Raw genomic sequence first — 20,183 nt, 5'->3', positions numbered from 1 at the left:
GATATAAGGCGTATCAATTTAGGGGTAAAACCGGAGAAAACAATCCTGAAAAAAATTTCGTATATATTTACTAAACATACGCCCGTACAACCGAATTTAATGAAATTTTCAATATTGTTTTCGGCAGGAGGTGGAACTCCTGGCATTATCTTTACAGTGAATGAACAGGAATTCTTAAATGGAGAAATGAATTTCGCTTCAGAGAAAGTAACAACCTTCTGGATATAAACTATGAAGTTGTTAATGAACTGAATATTATGAATTAAATTATAAATATTATTAATTATTAAATAACGGGTTTTTTTTTCGAGGTATATAACTTTAAGTTGGCATTACTGTTCGAGATATCGACCGATTTAACAGCTGTCAAGTGATTTATTCTCAGTTTGGTTTGGCAATTCATCATGAATAGACTCACGCCTGAACAACGCTTGCAAATAGTGCAATTTTATTTCGAAAATAATGGTTCTGTGCGGAATACGTATCGCGTACTACGTCCATTTTATTTTGTTCAGCGATGAAGCGCACTTCTGGTTGAATGGCTACGTCAACAAACAAAACTGCCGCATTTGGAGTGAAGCTAATCCTCAAGTGTATGTCGAAACACCGTTACATCCAGAAAAACTGACTGTTTGGTGCGCTTTATGGGCTGGTGGAATAATTGGTCCGTACTTCTTCAAAAACGATGATGGCCAGAACGTTACAGTCAATGGTGATCGGTATAGAGCCACGATTACTAACTTTTCATTCCTGAATTGAACAACCGCAACATGTCACACAGCTCGTGCCACAATCGATTTATTGAAAGACACGTTTGGTGATCGCCTAATTTCACGTTTTGGACCTGTGAATTGGCCTCCAAGATCTTGTGGTTTAACACCGCTAGACTACTTTCTGTGGGGCTATGTAGAGTCATTGGTCTATGCGGATAAGTCACAAAGCCCTGACCATTTGGAAGACAACATTGGCCGTGTTATTGTCGATATACGTCACAAATGTTGGAAAAAGTCATCGAAAATTGGACGTCCAGATCGGACTACATCCGAGCCAGCAGTGGCGGTCATATGCCAGAAATCATATTTAAAATGTAATGCCACAAGGTTATCTTGCGGATAAATAAAAGTCATGTCAATCGAATAATCCATCGTTGTTTTATTGAAATTTAAAGTTCTATAGCTCTAAAAAAACACCCCTTATGTCAAAGAATAGACTATTCGAATGAATTTACCAATTTCAAAAACAGAAATAAGAGAAGAGAAGAATTAACTGTTGCTGAAATGGATAGAGCGCTAAATGGAAAGATCACTTATTAAAACGATTGTTAGATCAGCTGCAGCATCAGTTTCCACTTCATATCTGTATCTATCCTCTTCATTAAGCCCCTCGTATGAACTTTGAGCAGTAATTGATCGTTAGAAAAAGTGCAGTATCATTTTTGCACTAATTGCCGCTGGAAACTGAAGCTGTAATTGATCAAATTACGCAAGTTCTCGGTTCGTACGCACCATACTCCTGTGCTCTTCATGAATTTTCGAAACGACAGGTATTGATAACATAAATTCCGAACGTTCCATCACGTACTGCATCCAATGGCATCGATTTTCCGTATAATATGGAGAGCTTCGAAAATGGCCAATAAATCTGGTTGAAGCATTCCAATTTCTTCACCTTTTCGAGAGGTTGACATTAGAATGGATTTTTATGGTTCTGGGGGACAACGATATTGCGGATGTCATTATTTAGGATCTTTGTAGGAAGAGGAGGCTGGGGAAAATGAGAAAATGTTTCTTTCGGCTTGTCTCATTGTCAATCGTTTGTAATCAAGGAAGGGGGACTGATAATAAATTCAGATGGTTGAAAAACATCGCAAATTTTACAAATTGGCTCAATAAACTTATTTCACCGAATATTATCTCGACTTATTTGAAAAACGCATTGATAATGCGTCAGGAGCTTTCAAGTATTGCGCCTTTGGAGGCCAAAAACTGCATACCTAAAAACAAGGTGTTCCTGAATTGGAGGTAAAAACAAAAATGACAGATTCCTCAGATCTTTCAAGAAAAAAAAGTCCTATTATCATGGGCGCGCAAATGCTTTGTTTTCGAGATACTCAACTCAAATATAACATAGATATTCCAATTTAGAGTTTTCATCATGTGATATGCTTATTTTGAATGCAAATCTACAGGGTGATATTTTTCTGGAAGAGTGCCCGCTTCTCCTACCAGAACTTTTTTTTTTTTTTGGTGGACTCCTGGCAGTTTCTGGGAATTTTTGGTTCAGTATTAAACTTGTTTCTTGTAGTTTTGTCGTATCTGCTACTGATTTCGAGAACACAAATTTCAAAAAATTCTATAGTTTCTTCAAGAACATCCAAATTATTATGAAGATACAGTCAGTAAGCTTCGACGAAAAAAATAATTATATGATTTGGTACTAATTTACCCAATCTGTAACGAAGATTGATTAAGATTCGATGAACTGGTATATCATAAAAAAGTGGGATTACAAGAAACACCCTGGTCCCTGTGTCTCTAAAATAAAGTGTTTGATAATAGGGATGAATTAATTTATAAGTTATAGCTTTTTTCGTCTTCATATTTTTTTATTATATTAACGAATATCGTTCTCAAAAGTCTATGTGTGATTTTACTCACAGAAAACCATTTCACTTGGTTTTCTCTATTTTTTGTATATTCATGTCATTAGTCCCTCATATAAATCGATAGTTTAATTTGAGGGAGTTTTTTTTGTTTAATTCATGTATATGTAAACTTCGATGATGAATATATGTTATTATTATTATTATATCAATAAATGGGGCGATATTTCTTATAATGTCAAACTGTCTATTATATTATCAAATTTTTTCTCTGGGTGGAATATATTGATTACTAAATACACAAAGGATTCATATCAATATTAATTGATATTTGAAATCTTACCAACAAAATATTGGCAGGCTGGTTCTCATCGAAACTCACCTGAAATAAAAAAAAAATCAGTTATTGATAATCCTTGAAAATGAACAAAACTTCAAGTTATATCCAATAGGACTAAGCTTGATAATATTGTATAATATAAATGTTAGGTCACGAAATAACTCAGGGAGATAATTCCTGAAAGCCTTGAATGAGTATTTAACGAAGATTATTCAAACATTTATTCTTGAGGTTATGAAATAATAGCCAAAAGCTTTAGGAGATTGATTTCCAACACGTTTTGAAAACCGAGCAGAGATAAGTGGACCAAATCTTCAGGGCATACTTTTTCGTGTCGGATTTTTCTCAAAGACCTTATAAAGCTTTCGTTATTCAAGAAGCAGTAGGTATAGGAAGTTACCAGCCACTTGTCAAAAGCTCTCAGGTTTACACACATCTGTTATAATTATGCGGGTAGATCTGGATTCTGGAGGGCTTGTGTTATTTATGTTGTTCAGCTCAGGCCATATAACACAGCCGGTTTATAATATTCTTAAAACTTTCAGTATACTTGAGAATTGATTTTATGTTTTCATTAAACGTCTGCTTACATTGGTGAAGACATTGGGCGCTTGTTTGTTACAATCGGTTCTTGTTTTCTCTGAAGATTTCCAAGATGATAAGTATCTCCTTTTAAAACCTGCATCTTTCGTATACAGGTTGTTTTTCGAATTGTTATTCATGGAAATAAATTGTCAACATTTAGTACGTAAACTTTCTGGTTGAAATAAAAAAATTGTCTCACACAATATAAATGTTCCTAAATTAGAGATACACTGCGCAAAAAACTTAACGCACATTCTGAAAATCTCAATTTTAATGAAAGTTAACTCTACATTGACTTTATAACTTATTTTTTATGTTCCCTCGGGAAGGTTTTGAACGAAACAAGACACATTAAATGGAAGAAAAATTCAGGATTTCACCGAATCTTATGTGAAAGAAGAGAAATAAACAATTTCCAAAATACTGGAATGCTGATAAGTGATTTAATACTTGGTATTTCCACCCCTTGCGTTAATTACAGCTCGGCAACGACGGTTCATACTCAAAATGAGTGATCTTAAAATGTTCTGATCTAATCCTTCCCAGATTTCTCTGAGTTGGATTCCTAAGTCATTAAGAGTAGCTGGATGATTTTCTGAACTTCTCAGCCTTCTATTGAGGTTGTCCCAAACCTGCTCAATCGGATTGAGATCTGGACTTTTTGCTGGCCATTCCATTCGAGAGACTTCAACCTCTTCAAACGCGCCCTTCGATGGGCTGGGGTAAGAGCTTGGCCTCTTGCCGCGACACGAGGCCTTAAATCATATTCTCTGAGGCGATTTCTTATTGTCTGAGTGCTAATTTGCACCCCATGAGTTTGCTCAAGCTGATTTTGAAGGAGGCGAGCGGTTGCAAACCGTTGTCTCAACGAAGAAACTCTCAAGTAACGTTCTTGAATAGCAGTTGTTACCCGTGGTCTACCTTGTCCTGGTCTTCGGACATCCTACCTGTCTCCCTGAATCGCTGCAACATTCTGACACACTTGTATGGGAAACTCCAAACCTTTCTGCAATTCTTGTGTATGTCCACCCTTCTTCTCGCAAAACTACCGCTTGGGCAGATTCCTCTTGGGTCAAACTGCGTGTTTCGCGTTGCATAGCGATCGAGTGCAGAAAATCAAACGAAAGAAAAACTATTGATCACTAGAATTGATCGAGAACAACTGATTTCAGAATGGAGCCAATACATTCAAAATCTGATAATCTCATCTTTTTTTATTCCTGCTGGGAAAAAACATCTGTATTGAAGAAAAACGTTGAAAGTGGATAACATATGCATGCATAATTCTGATAAAAATAATTATCATTGAGAACACCTTCAGTTGTAGAATAAATTTGAGATTTCCATAATGTGCGTTAATTTTTTTGTGCAGTGTACAAAGGAAAACGAAAGATTCCTTGGTTGATTTTAAGAAAAAAATCCTATGGATATGGGTCCGTAGACGCTTTTTGTAACTCCAAAGCATTTGTACCTCCAATTTAGAAACACCCTGCATAAGCAAATATGTGATAACACAATTAAAATTGTAAATTTCCAGTTCTTTCGCCAATTGTCATTGATTTTTTTATAATCAAACCATGGTATCTTTCATCTTTTGATTTCAATAAAATCTCATTAGAAATATTACATTCATTTCTGAGTTAATTTCATGATTGTTGGCAAAAACCCTATAGCAATAGCATAGATATTAAGACAACTTCCCTTATGTTCACGTTTCTCCTATCCAAATCCCAATCAGACGATGTATGACGGAAATTTCACAATAAAAACATGACTAACAACAAAAATGAGTTCAAATCTTAAAACACACATATCGCGGATAACTCGTTTCTATCAGAATTTCAGGTCGACTGAATAATAAGATCAACACAGCCGGTAACTGTGATAAAGCGTCAGAATGATCACGCCCACACTACGCATTTATTCCATAAATATAAAATATATCGGACAGATTTTGAATTCCGTTGTGAATATTGAAGCGTGTATATGCTTGTGAAATATCGAAATACAATTGCGATTATGTCGCAACTTTATAATTGAACGGCCAAGAGTGCAATTACTATTTATTGATGGCCGTTTTGAAATGCGATACAATGTTTATGGGTTGTTGGTACTGTCGTTTGGGTGTGGCACAATGCTTCCTAGTTATGTATCAATCGGAATTTCCGTATAAACATTTCAAGTCCCTAGAACACCAAGATTACCAGAAAAACACAAAAAAATTCATGTAAATCTGTTGAAAATTGTGGATTCGAGGCTGTTATCAGTATTTGCTGACACACAGACTGACAAACATGCAATCAAGGTCGTCAGTATAGTCTGAAATGCATTTCATTATTGGAAATTTGGAGAGTCAACATTTTTTCATCTTAAAACCTTCGGTAGATTCGCAAATAAAATGTAAAATTCATAAGTTATACAGGGTGTTTCCTAAACATGCGGCAAAAATTCAGGGGGTTGTTCCTTGGACTATTTTAAGCATGTTTTGTCCTTGGATGATTTTTGAAAAACCTCTTTGTTTCGAAGATACAGGGCGAACAACATTTTTCATATTTTTAAAATTATTAATAGTTTAAATAAAAATGCGTACTAAAATGTGTTTACTAAGTAGGTACAATTTATTTTTAAATTTGTTTAACAACATTCCAATTACTAAAAACCGCCAGTTTTTTGACTAAAAATTGATAAGTGCAGATGGTAAAGGAATACAGATTAAACACGGTTTTCATTTGAATTCGTTTCCTGGGTGTAACTTAATAAGAAATGATCCTGGTGTTTTTGAAAGGGTTCGGCAGTCAATGAGGAGAAGATTGGATGCTTGTATGCTGGCTAGAGGTGGTCATTTTCAACAGTTTTTGTAGGTTGAGTTGAATTTTCATGTAATTTTTCATAATAAAATGTTATTATCTGAAATTTTGTTTCCCCTATATCTTCGAAACAAATAGGTTTTTCAAAAATCATCAAAGAACAAAATATTCTTAGAATAGTCCAAGGAACAACCCCCTGAATTTTTGCCGCATGTTTAGGAAACACCCTGTATATTATACATCGACTATCCCTCTTTTATTTTTACCAAGAAAAATATTGATTATTTCGTATAAGAAATAATTTTCGAAAGAACCTAGAATATTGAAATTTTCAGGGAAAGTTCAAATCTTGAAGGTATTCAAAATGTTGTGTTTTGTGTTCCTGATCATTTTAAAACAGCCATTTCGATCGAGCTCAAGTAGCTTGAATACGAACTTGAATATCAAGCCAAGTAGTATATCCCTAATAAGAACTAAAGAAAATAGACGGTAAAAATTCAAGAAGAAAATTGGAAAATACATTGCACACAAAAACTTTCAGCGTTTATACAATGCTCAAGTATTTTTCGACTTCGTGTTCCATTTTGCACCTTTAAAATTCATGTATCCGATTTACAGTCCGATGAACATTGATTCTATATCCGATTCCATGAAAGCAGTTTCCATCTATTCCCAGTAACGCTCAGTGCAGCGAGCGTATGCCATTTTCTTATTTCACATCACCTAGCTCTGAAAAATTTAACAACAATATTCGAAAGAACATCGATAAGCAGCCCCTATCTTACCCAGGGGCGTAGCGGGAATTGAGGCACCCTGAGGCTAACATATAAAACACATTTTTTTCAATGGAATGCATTATATTTTTCCAATCCTCTTCTTTTCTACTATTTTTCCGAATATAGAGTTCACTACTATTTTTTTAGCGGTTTTCCAATTATCCTGTTCACAATATTGAATAGAAATTGATCGAATACATTTGAATTGGCTTGGACAGAACAGAATGGCATTTGTTGCTTTTATTCTCTGGTTTCTATGGTATTTTATTGTGGCCACCAAAATTTAAATTTCATTGGTTATTTAGATTCGATAATCTGAGCCGAATAAGTGGAAAATGGCTCCCGAAAAAAAAGTGAACCACATATTTAGAAATAGGAAAAGCCTTCCACTTATTCTGAAAATTTCTGACAAATTATAATTGAGGAAAAATATATTATACAATAATCAATGAATTTTTTTAGGAAAATATAGAAGTTGCAATTTTGTAGATAGGTGGAAAATGTTAAAATCATAAATACCACTTGGCATCCATCTGGAGAGTAACAAACACTTCCAAAAATAGACGTTATCTTCGTAGTTGGAAGAAATTTTTATGAATCTCAAATCCGACGTAGAATATTCAACGTGACATTCAGAAAAACTGACTGTTTGGTGCGCTTTATGGGCTGGTGGAATCATTGGTCCGTACTACTTCAAAAACGATGAAGGCCAGAACGTTACAGTCAATGGTGATCGGTATAGAGCCATGATTACTAACTTTTCATTCCTGAATTGAACAACCATGATGTCCAGGAGCTGTGGTTCCAACAAGACGGCGCAACATGTCACACAGCTCGTGCCACAATCGATTTACAGAAAGACACGTTTGGTGACCGCCTAATTTCACGTTTTGGACCTGTGAATTGGCCTCCAAGATCTTGTGATTTAACACCGCTAGACTACTTTCTGTGGGGCTATGTCAAGTCATTGGTCTAATGCGGATAAGCCACAAACCCTTGACCATTTGGAAGACAACATTCGCCGTGTTATTGCCGATATACGGCCACAAATGTTGGAAAAAGTCATCGAAAATTGGACGTCCAGTTTGGACTACATCCGAGGCAGCCGTGGCGGTCATATGCCAGAAATCATATTTAAAATGTAATGCCACAAGATTATCTTGCGCATAAATAAAATTCATGTCAATCAAAGCATACACTAAAATACGGACCGTGCGAAAAGTTCGACCAATCAAAAGAAAGCATGCGCTTTGTCAATTTTCTCACCCTACGTCATACTCCAAAGGAGCTGACGTGTAGAGAAAGCGATATCAGGACAGTATTCTGTGTTGGTTTTGTTTACATGAAGTTCGGCTGTCAAAGAAGATATTATTTTTATTAGATTATTAATGAATGAAAAGACGCTCGTATTTTCGCTAGTGCTTTTGAGAATTAAAAAATGGGAACTATGAATATAGCATCCAGATAATAACTTGTGTAAAGGTATCCACGACTTTCCAGCAACGAATTCTTCTAATGAAAAGAAATTAATGAATGAACGATAATATGTGAATGATTGAGTGGTATCTACGAACAATTTCAAAAAATTAATAAATCGCAATTTGAATACTGATTAGATTATTTGGGAAATCCTTAATTTCATTTGCAAATAGACGTGTCATAAATATTAAATTTAAAAGCAATATATACCTGGTAAGTTTTCTTGGTTTCGATGATTAATACATCAGTTTAACTGAGAGGCAGGTGAGTGAATTGCCAGTTACACTGAAAGATATAGATTATCTATGTTAACTGTGAAAGAAAATACATTAACAGGGGTTTTTCTTAATTACTTATTAACAGTACTCTTATTAACTAGACTAGATATGCTTATATATCCCAGACACTTCATACTGGAAAGTTTGTTTAGAGGTCTATCTCTCTATCATATGGGTATGGATTCGATAAACCTGAGATCTAGGAAAATTAGCTTGAACAAGTGAAATTGATAAAGGAACGGTAGATATAAAGAAACATGAGACGAAGTGAATTTTCAGTCCAACACTTCTTTGAAAATTCTACAAATCAAGTATTATTCTTGTGATATATATTTTCTGTAGATGTCGATAATCGATATGCAAAATTTTTACTGGCAATTCACTTGCCAAACCATTAGTTACCTTCATTATTAGATTTATGTTGTATCAAAATGAAGAAAATGTATCAGGTAATTTTTATTCAAACCTCCAAGAACATTTGGCTTTTTTGTCATGTTTAATGAAAATAGTTATGATAATATTTGATACCTTCAAATGTTAAGTTCCTGGCTATATTAGGAACAAAAAACTGACGTAAATTTTCATCGAAATTTAATTTTACATTACAATGGGCAGGTATGAAAAGAACTTCGTTTTGATAATATTTATTTGAATTGCATGGTTCAGGGAGCTTGTGAAGGAAAGAACAAACTACCAATTATAGGTTTCGTTACTCAGCAAAATGAAAAAGGCGGCATAAATTATGACATACGGGAGCATAGAAAACCACAGTACGGTACGAAAAGAAAGAGACAAGACAATACTACTATCTCTTTCTTTGACCATGGCGCAGCTTTATTCTGATTGGTTCGCACGTTCCGTATTTTAGTGTATGCTCGAATAATCCATCGTTGTTTTATTGCAATTTGAAGTTCTATAGCTCTAAAAAAAAACACCCTTTACAATAATTACTGAATTTTTCCAGGAAAATAAGAAATTGCTGAATCAACTGGTATTATAGGTCGAAAATATCAAAATATTAAATACCATTAGGTATCCATCTGAAGAGTAACAAACACTTCCAAATAAAGTCTTTATCTCCGTACTTCATCGAAACTCATCGATTTATGAATCTCAAATTCAACGTAGAATATGTAACGTTGGCAGTTTCGAGAAAGAATGTTTTTCTTCTCTATTAATTTGTCGCTACGCCACTGATCTTATCTTTTCTGATAGAGGCTGCAGAGCACAAGGCAAAAGGGCAAACTTGTTCGGTCGGATCAGGGATAAGACTTGTAACGTTAAAGATAAAAGAAGACGGCCATATCGAATAACTTTTATGCCCATTGATTTCTCTCTGTTTCAAACCAGCTCTTCTAACCACATGAGGGCGGATGCCCTTCGTATACAGCTCGTCTTTTATTCGAATATCAAATTATCTGGGATAAGCGTTTTTCTTTCCTGTAATTGTTCTCGGTTCCACTCGAAAAGCTCCCTCTTTCTACGTAATTCGAGGTAGTTGTCTCATATTGTCTAGGGTTTTCGATCTTTAATTGCATTTTTCAGTCAGACGTGAAACGTTTCATTAGAACAAAAGGTCAGTTTTATCTGAAGTTGACGTTACGTTTGCCCTAACGAAGGTGAACATATACAGGGTGTTCCTAAATTGGAGGTAAAGGGTGTTTTTTTAGAGCTATAGAACTTTAAATGGCAACAATTTATCCGCAAGATAATCTTGTGGCATTACATTTTAAATATGATTTCTGGCATATGACCGCCACGGCTGGCTCGGATGTAGTCCAATCTGGACGTCCAATTCTCGATGACTTTTTCCAACATTTGTGGCCGTATATCGGCAATAACACGGCGAATGTTGTCTTCCAAATGGTCAAGGGTTTGTGGCTTATCCGCATAGACACATGACTTTACATAGCTCCACAGAAAATAGTCCAGCGGTGTTAAATCACAAGATCTTGGAGGCCAATTCACAGGTCCAAAACGTGAAATTAGGCGGTCACCAAACGTGTCTTTCAATAAATCGATTGTAGCACGAGCTGTGTGACATGTTGCGCCGTCTTGTTGGAACCACAGCTCCTACACATCATGGTTGTTCAATTCAGGAATGAAAAAATTAGTAATCATGGCTCTATACCGATCACCATTGACTGTAATGTTCTGTCCATCATCGTTTTTGAAGAAGTACGGACCAATGATTCCACCAGCCCATAAAGCGCACCAAACAGTCAGTTTTTCTTGATGTAACGGTGTTTCGACATACACTTGAGGATTAGCTTCACTCCAAATGCGGCATTTTTGTTTGTTGACGTAGCCATTCAACCAGAAGTGCGCTTCATCGCTAAACAAAATAAAATGGACGTAGTGCGCGATACATATTCCGCACAGAACCATTATTTTCGAAATAAAATTGCACTATTTGCAAGCGTTGTTCAGTCGTGAGTCAATTCATGATGAATTGCCAAACCAAACTGAGAATAAATCACTTGACAGCTGTTAAATCGGTCGCCATCTCGAACAGCAATGCCAACTTAAAGTTATATACCTCGAAAAAAAAACACCCGATACTAGCAATTGATTGTGTTGCTTAGGTGGAAAAATAAGACCTATTTTAATTTGAGCTGGAGAAGTTTTATCATACCTAGAAGTAATAGATGTACTTTTATTTCTTTAAAAAAACTTGATTGCTTTTAAATTTAACCAGAACGGGGCTGATAAAATATTTATTCTATAAATATTAAAATAGTAGGACATTCCTCCAAATTTCGTTCATGAAAAACCATCATATAGGCTTGGTTGACATGGTATTTTACCAGTATAAAACACTCGAGTGACACAGTCTCCTAAATATGTCAACACTTCAAAAAAGACACTAACAATGGGTGTGGCACAAAACGCTTCCTTGTTCATCCCACTGCTATCTGCATATGCTAGACTCATCCCGTCAGATGATGTTTATTTTTAGATAGTTTTAATATCCTCCTTTCCAGTCGAGTTGTTCGAAATATGTTTGTACCTAGATGCACATATTGTGGAATTAATTTTTAGGTTTTCATATTCTCCATCAACAAGTGTACAAAATGGATTATCTGAAGCTAGATCGTTCCAGAGCTACCTATATTAATAAAAATTTTGAACCAGAACACGAAAAATTCGAATAGGGCTGATACTAAAAATTCCTCCATATGGTTGTGTTTCAAATATATCTCTCAACCCTAATATATAACGATGTTAACGAAAAACCTTTGTTCGTATCTGAGATCTCTATAAATAGACTCGGGAAATTAGTGTAGTAGTAATTTGAACAAATAAACAGAGATATGTTGATGGTGACTTAACGACAATATACAAAACCCGATTTTGATTTATTTGTAAGAGGAATGTTTTCGGTAGGTTCATTGGATGAAGAATGGTTATTTATGGCAGCGTTGATGATAACCAGAAAGTTTCGAATACGTCAAACAAACATTTGTTAATTTAATAGAGAATGGGACGGGACGGCCTACTAGACAGAATGATGAAATTTATTCATACGTTATATCGCGAGACCTATGGATTTAATTGATTCAACTATCGAAATTATTTGAGCATGGTTTTACTTGGAAAATAGTTGGATGTACAATAATTAAATACAATTCTCTAATTCACTGAATTTTCATTGAAATTAATGGAATATTTCCATGAATATCGTTTTGTGAATTCAGCATACTGCTTTTCGTATCACAAATTTGACAGATAATGGACAAATTCGTGACAAGGAGTTCCGAGAACCAACACATAATAATGAAATATAACCATGAAATCTGTGTGGAACTGAGATATTCCGGCACCATTTTATTTTACAAGTTATGGCAGAATTTCCGGCCGATAATGCATAAAACTGATTCAAAATAATTCAACCATTCGTTAGTGATATGTTTACAAATAATATCATGAATGCATTTCGGAAAAATGCAAAATATCTCGCACATATATCAATCTACAGAAACATTAATTATTGTAGGATTAGAAATTTTACGAATGTTTGAATTTAATCAGGTCGCTCTTTACGAGTTGAATATTGCATAAAACGGATAAATGAGATTTATAAGACACGTAGCGAATATAATTAATGCATTGTGGATACAGAATCTGACTTTATTTATTGCACCAGGAGGAAACATTTATCAAGCCCCGAACGTTACGATCTGATACAGGGTGATATTGTGAAATAATGGCGTAATAATAACCGCAACTGGTAAAAGCGAGCGCAGAACGCTTTTAGGGCATTGAATGAGAGATTACACAAAAATTAAGCTCCTCTTCTTCTTAATTATAAAGGTTTACTAAGATACACGCTTCAAAAACGCAATGAAATTGTAAGATCTTGTGATTTAACACCTTCAGACTATTTTCTTTGAGGCCACGTGAAAGATGAAGTCATCTTAAAGATGAAATTGGCGAAGCTTGCAAGAAACCTCTTATTGGAAAACTCTCAACCTGAACCTTGTAATTTTACTTTCTACAACTGTGTAGAGTTAATTTTCGTAAGTAATTGCACAAGTGCATCAAAATTACCGATAATTTTGCATGACAGCGTGTTGTCATAAAAACTGCATGAGTTCATTTTCATTTTTGGAGAAAGAGCCCGACACCGAAGGTGGAGGGCTCTTTCTCCAAAAATGAAAATGACCGAATGTAGTTTTTCAAAGAAAACACGCTGGAATGCGAAATTATCCGGTAATTTTGATGCACGAGTGTAATTCGGGGGAATATTTCCCGAATAAACTGTTACATTACCTGTCAAACTGATTTAGAATAGAATTGCCATAGCTTCGAACTGTGTAAGATGCATAGAAACTAAGCATCTATGAACAGAACAATTATCGCAGTGCAGTTTCGCTTCCTACAATGCAATTATCGCTGTAATTTTCGATAATTGTTCTCCAGATACATAGAATTTTTGACAGGAGGGAAATATTCATTAAAATTGAGATTTTCAGAATGTGCGTTAATTTTTTTGCGCAGTGTATTTGCATTCCTAGAAACAAATAAAACTTTTTCGTACAAGATATGCCTGCAGGAAAGTTTACCATTGCTTTCCGCTTGCCAGACTCAAAATTCGAAAATTACAGACATTGTAATATAGCTTTCTGTTGAGGGAACGATCTCTGACAATTTATCGCACAAAGTTGCAACGTAATCATCCGGAAGGACCGAACAATGTATCTCATTAATCCGATTCCATCTCAAAGAACGCTTTTGATTCGCCTCTGGATGCCTCAGATCTTCGAAATCCGTTCTTGACGTTTTGGTAATTCGGATCTTGCCTTCGCTGTGTAAATATTTGTCGAACCCAATATACAGAATCTCGTCTCGTTCCTCCGCAAACGTAAACAAGATCGAATCGGAATAATTTCAGTTATTAATAAACTTCGGATAACCTTAACCGATGTAAAATTCATGATTCCGGGCGTTCGGGGTTCGAGTCCCGTGAGATGAATCGATATTGAAACGTCAGAGGGTGAGGAAGAACGATTTATCAGATTCAATTCAGAAGAATTATACGATATTGTGTCGGAATAAAGTGTTTAAGAATTGATAAATGACCGGAAGAAAACACGGCTGAACGTTAGATACAAGGGTACGTCGAAAATAACAAGATAAAAAGTAATCGGATAAAATAGATTGATGGTGGCCGTTAGAAAAGAAGTCTTACTTTTTTTTGGGAGTTAGGATTCGAATTCAAGATACAATACGTAGGTTCATCTTTCTAAGCTTTGGAAATTTTATTGAAAATTCTTGAAATCGCCGATTTGACATCAACCACTGTTCTCTTGGAAACCACTTAGGATTTCAGCACCATATCTTTTTCTTCATGAAATTTTCCATGGCCAATTTGAACATTTTCGGCTGTATGTCCTCGATAACTTCACGAATTGATTGTAAAGCATTTGCATAGAACTTTCACGTGGTCCCAAAGAAAAAAGTCTGAATGTGCTAAATCACAAGATCTCGGTGGCCAATGGTGATTACATCTTTGCGAAAGAACAAGGTCGGGAAACTTTCCTTGCAAAATTGCAATTGTTGCTTGTGTAGCATGTAATAATAATAATATTTATTTATGAATGCACCAAAAGAATTACACCATAAATATTTCTCGTCAATTGATTACACGGTTTGTCTGTAAAAGTTAGTTACAATATAAATTATAACGCTACGTAATAATAAAGATCATAAATACAATAATAAAAACAATAATATATACAATAATACAATTCATGGAGCACAGTTAGAGTTGCAAGTTCAAGAATTCTTCCACTTTATATATTGTTTCCTGTAGCAGTAGATCCCTGACCTTCTTGTTGAATTTGTGTTCACTGATATATGTTCACTGATATATGTAGATATGTAGCGACGTCTTATCAAAAATAAACGTCTTCTACAACAATATCTTCCAATTTCGATCGAAAAATCATCAATCATAGTTCGGTAGCGCTATACATTCATAACAACAGTTGCACTAGCCTCATTTTCCTCTAAGTGAGGTCCGATAACACCGCCAGCCCAAAAACTGCACCAAACAGTGAAACGTTGAGGATGGAGAGGCTTTTCAACAATCATTCTTGGTTTTCCGATCCCAAAATGCGACAATTCTACTTATTAACGTATAGCCTCCAAGGTAAAAATAGGCCTTATAACTCAAGATGATTTTTCGATGAAAATCAAGATCATTTTGATGCATTTCAAGGATCCAATCAGCGAAAATATGACGTTGCTGGTGAACGACCGGCTTGAGTTCTTGTGTTAACTGAATTCTGAAAGCCTAAGACCTAAGTCTTGATGCAAAATACGGTAAAATGTCGCCTGTAAAAGACCAAATTTCCAAGATCGACAAACCTGGGCTAAAAGCTACAGCAGCAATATTCTCAGTTGCTTTCGAGCGACGCACACAGTTTCGATTCTTCATATCACTCATTCGTCCCAACAGCTCAAATTTTCCGCAGTTAAATTAAAGATAATAAACTTCTCACGAAAAACATTCATATGAAAATGAACGTTTTTCATAGCTTGAATGCTATCTTGGGACAGCTGAATGATATTTTTCAAATGAAAATTGAGGAGGAATCGTGGATCATAGATAATTGAAACAGAATATTATCGTTCAGAAAAATCTACATACGAAATTTCGCGAACTAATTACATGAAAACAAGAGCGAAAGAGCTCCAAAATTACATCGCTGCTTTTCTTTTAATGCAGTTAATAGGGATACGGGCTCCAATGGAGAATTCATTACAGCTTTTCTAGAGACTCTTTCAATTTATTGGGACACATGTTCCAGACGTGCTGACGTAGGTTCTGTCGTCATCTACAGCTGTCATAAACATTGAATTTTTTTGTGAGTGTCAAGATTATGAACGTTTTAGATCGGTGGTGGATTCGACAATTAGGTTGCTACATGCTGAGAAAATGAATGAAACAATTTGGATTCAACAAACATTCTGGAGAAGCACCGGTCAAAAAGAGATTTGAAGAACAAGAATTAAATGAGATATATAGGGTGTTTTTTTTTTCGAGGTATATAACTTTAAGCTGGCATTACTGTTCAAGATGGCGACCGATTTAACAGCTGTCAAGTGATTTATTCTCAGTTTGGTTTGGCAATTCATCATGAATAGACTCACGCCTGAACGACGCTTGCAAATAGTGCAATTTCATTTCGAAAATAATGGTTCTGTGCGGAATACGTATCGCGCACTACGTCCATTTTATTTCGATTAGCGATGAAGCGCACTTCTGGTTGAATGGCCACGTCAACAAACAAAACTGCAGCATTTGGAGTGAAGCTAACCCTCGAAACACCGTTTCATCCAGAAAAACTGACTGTTTGGTGCGCTTTATGGGCTGGTGGAATTATTGGTCCGTACTTCTTCAGAAACGATGATGGCCAGAACGTTACAGTCAATGGTGATCGGTATAGAGCCATGATTACTAACTTTTTCATTCCTGAATTGAACAACCATGATGTCCAGGAGCTGTGGTTCCAACAAGACGGCGCAACATGTCACACAGCTCGTGCCACAATCGATTTATTGAAAGACACGTTTTGTGACCGCCTAATTTCACGTTTTGGACTTGTGAATTGACCTCCAAGATCTTGTGATTTAACACCGCTAGACTACTTTCGGTGGGGCTATGTAAAGTCATTGGTCTATGCGGATAAGCCACAAACCCTTGACCATTTGGAAGACAACATTCGCCGTGTTATTGCCGATATACGGCCACAAATGTTGGAAAAATCATCGAAAATTGGACGTCCAGATTGGACTACATCCGAGCCAGCCGTGGCGGTCATATGCCAGAAATCATATTTAAAATGTAATGCCACAAGATTATCTTGCGGGTAAATAAAATTCATGTCAATCGAATAATCCACCGTTGTTTATTGCAATTTAAAGTTCTATAGCTTTAAAAAAAACACCCTTTTCTAAATTTTTTTAGTAAAATTATTGAAAAACCCTCTGGCAAATTCTTTTAACATTACTTACTGTTTGTGATGTTCGTTGACTATTAGCATCTAATGAGTTTAATTTCTATAGTTGGTGATTACTGTTGTAGACTGTTATTTGATATATAATACTCAACATGTCACATATTATGAAATACCTACGTATTTCTATCGCAAAATTGAATACCCACCACAAACTATCACAAGTAAGATACTAGTGGTTCACAGATAGGTATATTATTTTACTACTTTTTGTTAGTAGCCTGGAAAATATATTCAAATCACGCACTTCACAATTTCGACATACTAATTCTTGTATTGTCAAGAGTCAGATAGTGCAACTACACACGCTGATAGACGATAGCGCATGTCCTATTTCTCAAATCACGCTTCATGACCACAACAGAAATTCATTCAACACACACATACATTAGACGTGAAAAACCTGGAAAAACTACCTTTCGCGAATATATTAACGTATAGGAAACACGATCGGTCACGTGGTACAACCTAACCTCGGAAACGGCTACAATATTACCTATACGCAGAGAAAAATATAACGTTCCACTCGATATAATCGAACCAAGGTCTACAGGAAGTAGATATATATTGACCATTGGAGTTTTCCTTATCTCGAGCGGAAGAAACGACAAATAGAAAAAATTCGATTATCTTTACGTAATCTGTTTCCTTTTCAAACACGTTAATTCTGTCATCCAGATAAATCCACGATCCTTCTTATTTCCGAGCGAATCCGAGAAGTGTATTATTCGAAATAAACTCCGAGAAATCCGCTTACGGAGAAAATCGAGGGTTAACGAACATTTTCATTGCAATCACAGCAATATTTCAATGCTAATGACGCCTATTCGAACTAGTCCGATTGAGAGCTGCCTATACAAGTGTTATAAATAGATTTTCTTCCTGCCTGGAAATACCGAAAAGGACCTTGCTGAAAGCTTTCATCTGGAAATATGAAAAACAGCTGACCGAAAACGAGGAATCCTTTTATTTGGGATCCCTGAAAACCCTGTAGGTTGTAACGATTCGATAGCTCAAGTTTAGGGATTCACGGCTAGGCTTGGTTTCAAGTCAAGTAGTAATTTTTCAATCTCAAGTCAAGTCAAGTATTTATTTATCGAGTACTTGAATCATATCAGGCTACTTCATTTTTGACAGTTCTATTGTGTTGTGGCACATCAATAAGGAAATTATGAAAGGAGAAGGAACCTTGCAGAAAACACTTTATCAAACTTATTGTTTGAAAGAACCGAAAATAACAACTTTTTTGAAATAGGAACATAAATTAAATCACTATAAACCGTAACAAAATAAAAAAATTAAGTTTCTTAATATTGAGAAACCTCCAGGCTTAGTTTTATCTCATAATTTTTCATCCAGGATTTAAGACAGATGAGACATCTTTAGATTTGTCGCCTAACCTATTGCGGGTTTTTATAACTGTTAGAGCAGTTTCTAAATATTTCTAAAACTACCAAAATCTACCAATAAATTTCATAGAAATGTAAGAAAATTACTAATAAAGTCACACTGGCTAATGCTTCAGTCTCTCGGCGCTCGAGGAATCTCCTTATTCAATCCTCGATTTAGTCTAAGCGCGCACGAGATTGCAGAAATATATGCCGTGCGACGCGTGCATATCAAGCTCAAGTAATATCAAGTAGCTTGATATCAAGTAAAGCAAAAAATATCTAAAATCAAGCCAAAAGCCAAGTTACAGTATGTAATTTTTCACGAGCTTGATTTTCAAGTCAAGTAGTTGGTTAAAATGTCGAGCTACTTGGCTTGATGAATCCCTAAGCTCAAGTCATGCAAAACAATCCACGAATGAGAAAGAAAAGCACGAAACCTAACCTTTCACTCAATAAGTTACGGGCCCAACTAGTAAAATTCTACTTTATTCGCTCTTCGAGTACCAACAAAGTTGGCTATGGATTATTGTTTGCCGCTCACTACGAATTAAACATTCAGGATCATTCATTATTTCTTATGCAAACAAAGAAAGTAATGTTACGCTTGCCATACGCTGGGGATATAAATTCTGTGGCTGAATTCGCAAATATGAACAGTACGCATATGAAGCGGTAAAATGAGAATATTACAGAATCAACTGCGTTGATAAGATCATTTATAAAGACCACGCATGATGATTTGATTATGCACAGAACATCAAATGAAATTTTCCACAATTTAATTCTTTTCTTTATTTTTTTTTCAAAAGTATTGTTAACATCGTTAACAGACAGAACCAATTCTGTCTCAACGTTTAAATGTTTTTTTCAGTAAAGATTGTAACTTTAAGTTTGTATCTAAATTTGCTGCTGTCTATGAATAAATTATACTTTTATTCATCGTTTTTGAGTCTTAAAATTAATTATTCCATAGATCTATCTATCTTCACATCTCAAAAATATTATTCATTAGCAGCAAATTCACATCAGGACAATGATTCAATAAAACAGTCCAAATTCACCGACAACAGAATGTGTATTGAGTACGTGGATGCCATTATATGTGCCAATGACAAAAAGACCACCTATGAAGCCACTTAATAGTTACTGCCAGATCCACTCCACCATTGAAAATAGACATCGGAAAAAACTTTTCCAGGAAGTGATATTAAACCGATTCCTGTTAGATGGAATGAGTTTTCCAGAGTGCTCTTCCAGTTACAGGCTTTAGTATACATGAGTGTAAAAAATTCGAGGAAAAAGCACTTAGGTACTTGGAACAGGACGTTTTGAGCGCTCGTTCATTGATGCGTCTATAGGTATTTTATCCTGATGAGAAGTTCACTCTATCGAATCTTTAT

General features: G+C 35.4%; 1 protein-coding gene across 2 annotated transcripts in view; it reads right to left on the bottom strand.

Moving 5' to 3' along the window:
- Nucleotides 1-20,183, bottom strand: part of LOC123684989 (brain tumor protein) — a 140,881-nt gene that overhangs the window by 25,701 nt on the left and 94,997 nt on the right. Inside the window, exon 1 of one of the 2 annotated variants that reach the window (XM_045624534.1) lies at nt 2,946-3,752. The exons of the other annotated variant lie outside the window; for it this stretch is intronic. The gene's annotated coding sequence lies outside the window, so the exon portion shown is untranslated. Of the gene's footprint in view, nt 1-2,945; nt 3,753-20,183 lie in introns of those variants that run through there. 2 annotated transcript variants of the gene reach the window in all.

This window comes from Harmonia axyridis, chromosome 7, assembly GCF_914767665.1.
Source record: "Harmonia axyridis chromosome 7, icHarAxyr1.1, whole genome shotgun sequence".
Classification (NCBI taxonomy): domain Eukaryota; kingdom Metazoa; phylum Arthropoda; class Insecta; order Coleoptera; family Coccinellidae; genus Harmonia; species Harmonia axyridis.
The sequence above is the reverse complement of the archived record's forward strand: the minus strand, read 5'-3'. Positions and strand labels throughout refer to the sequence as shown.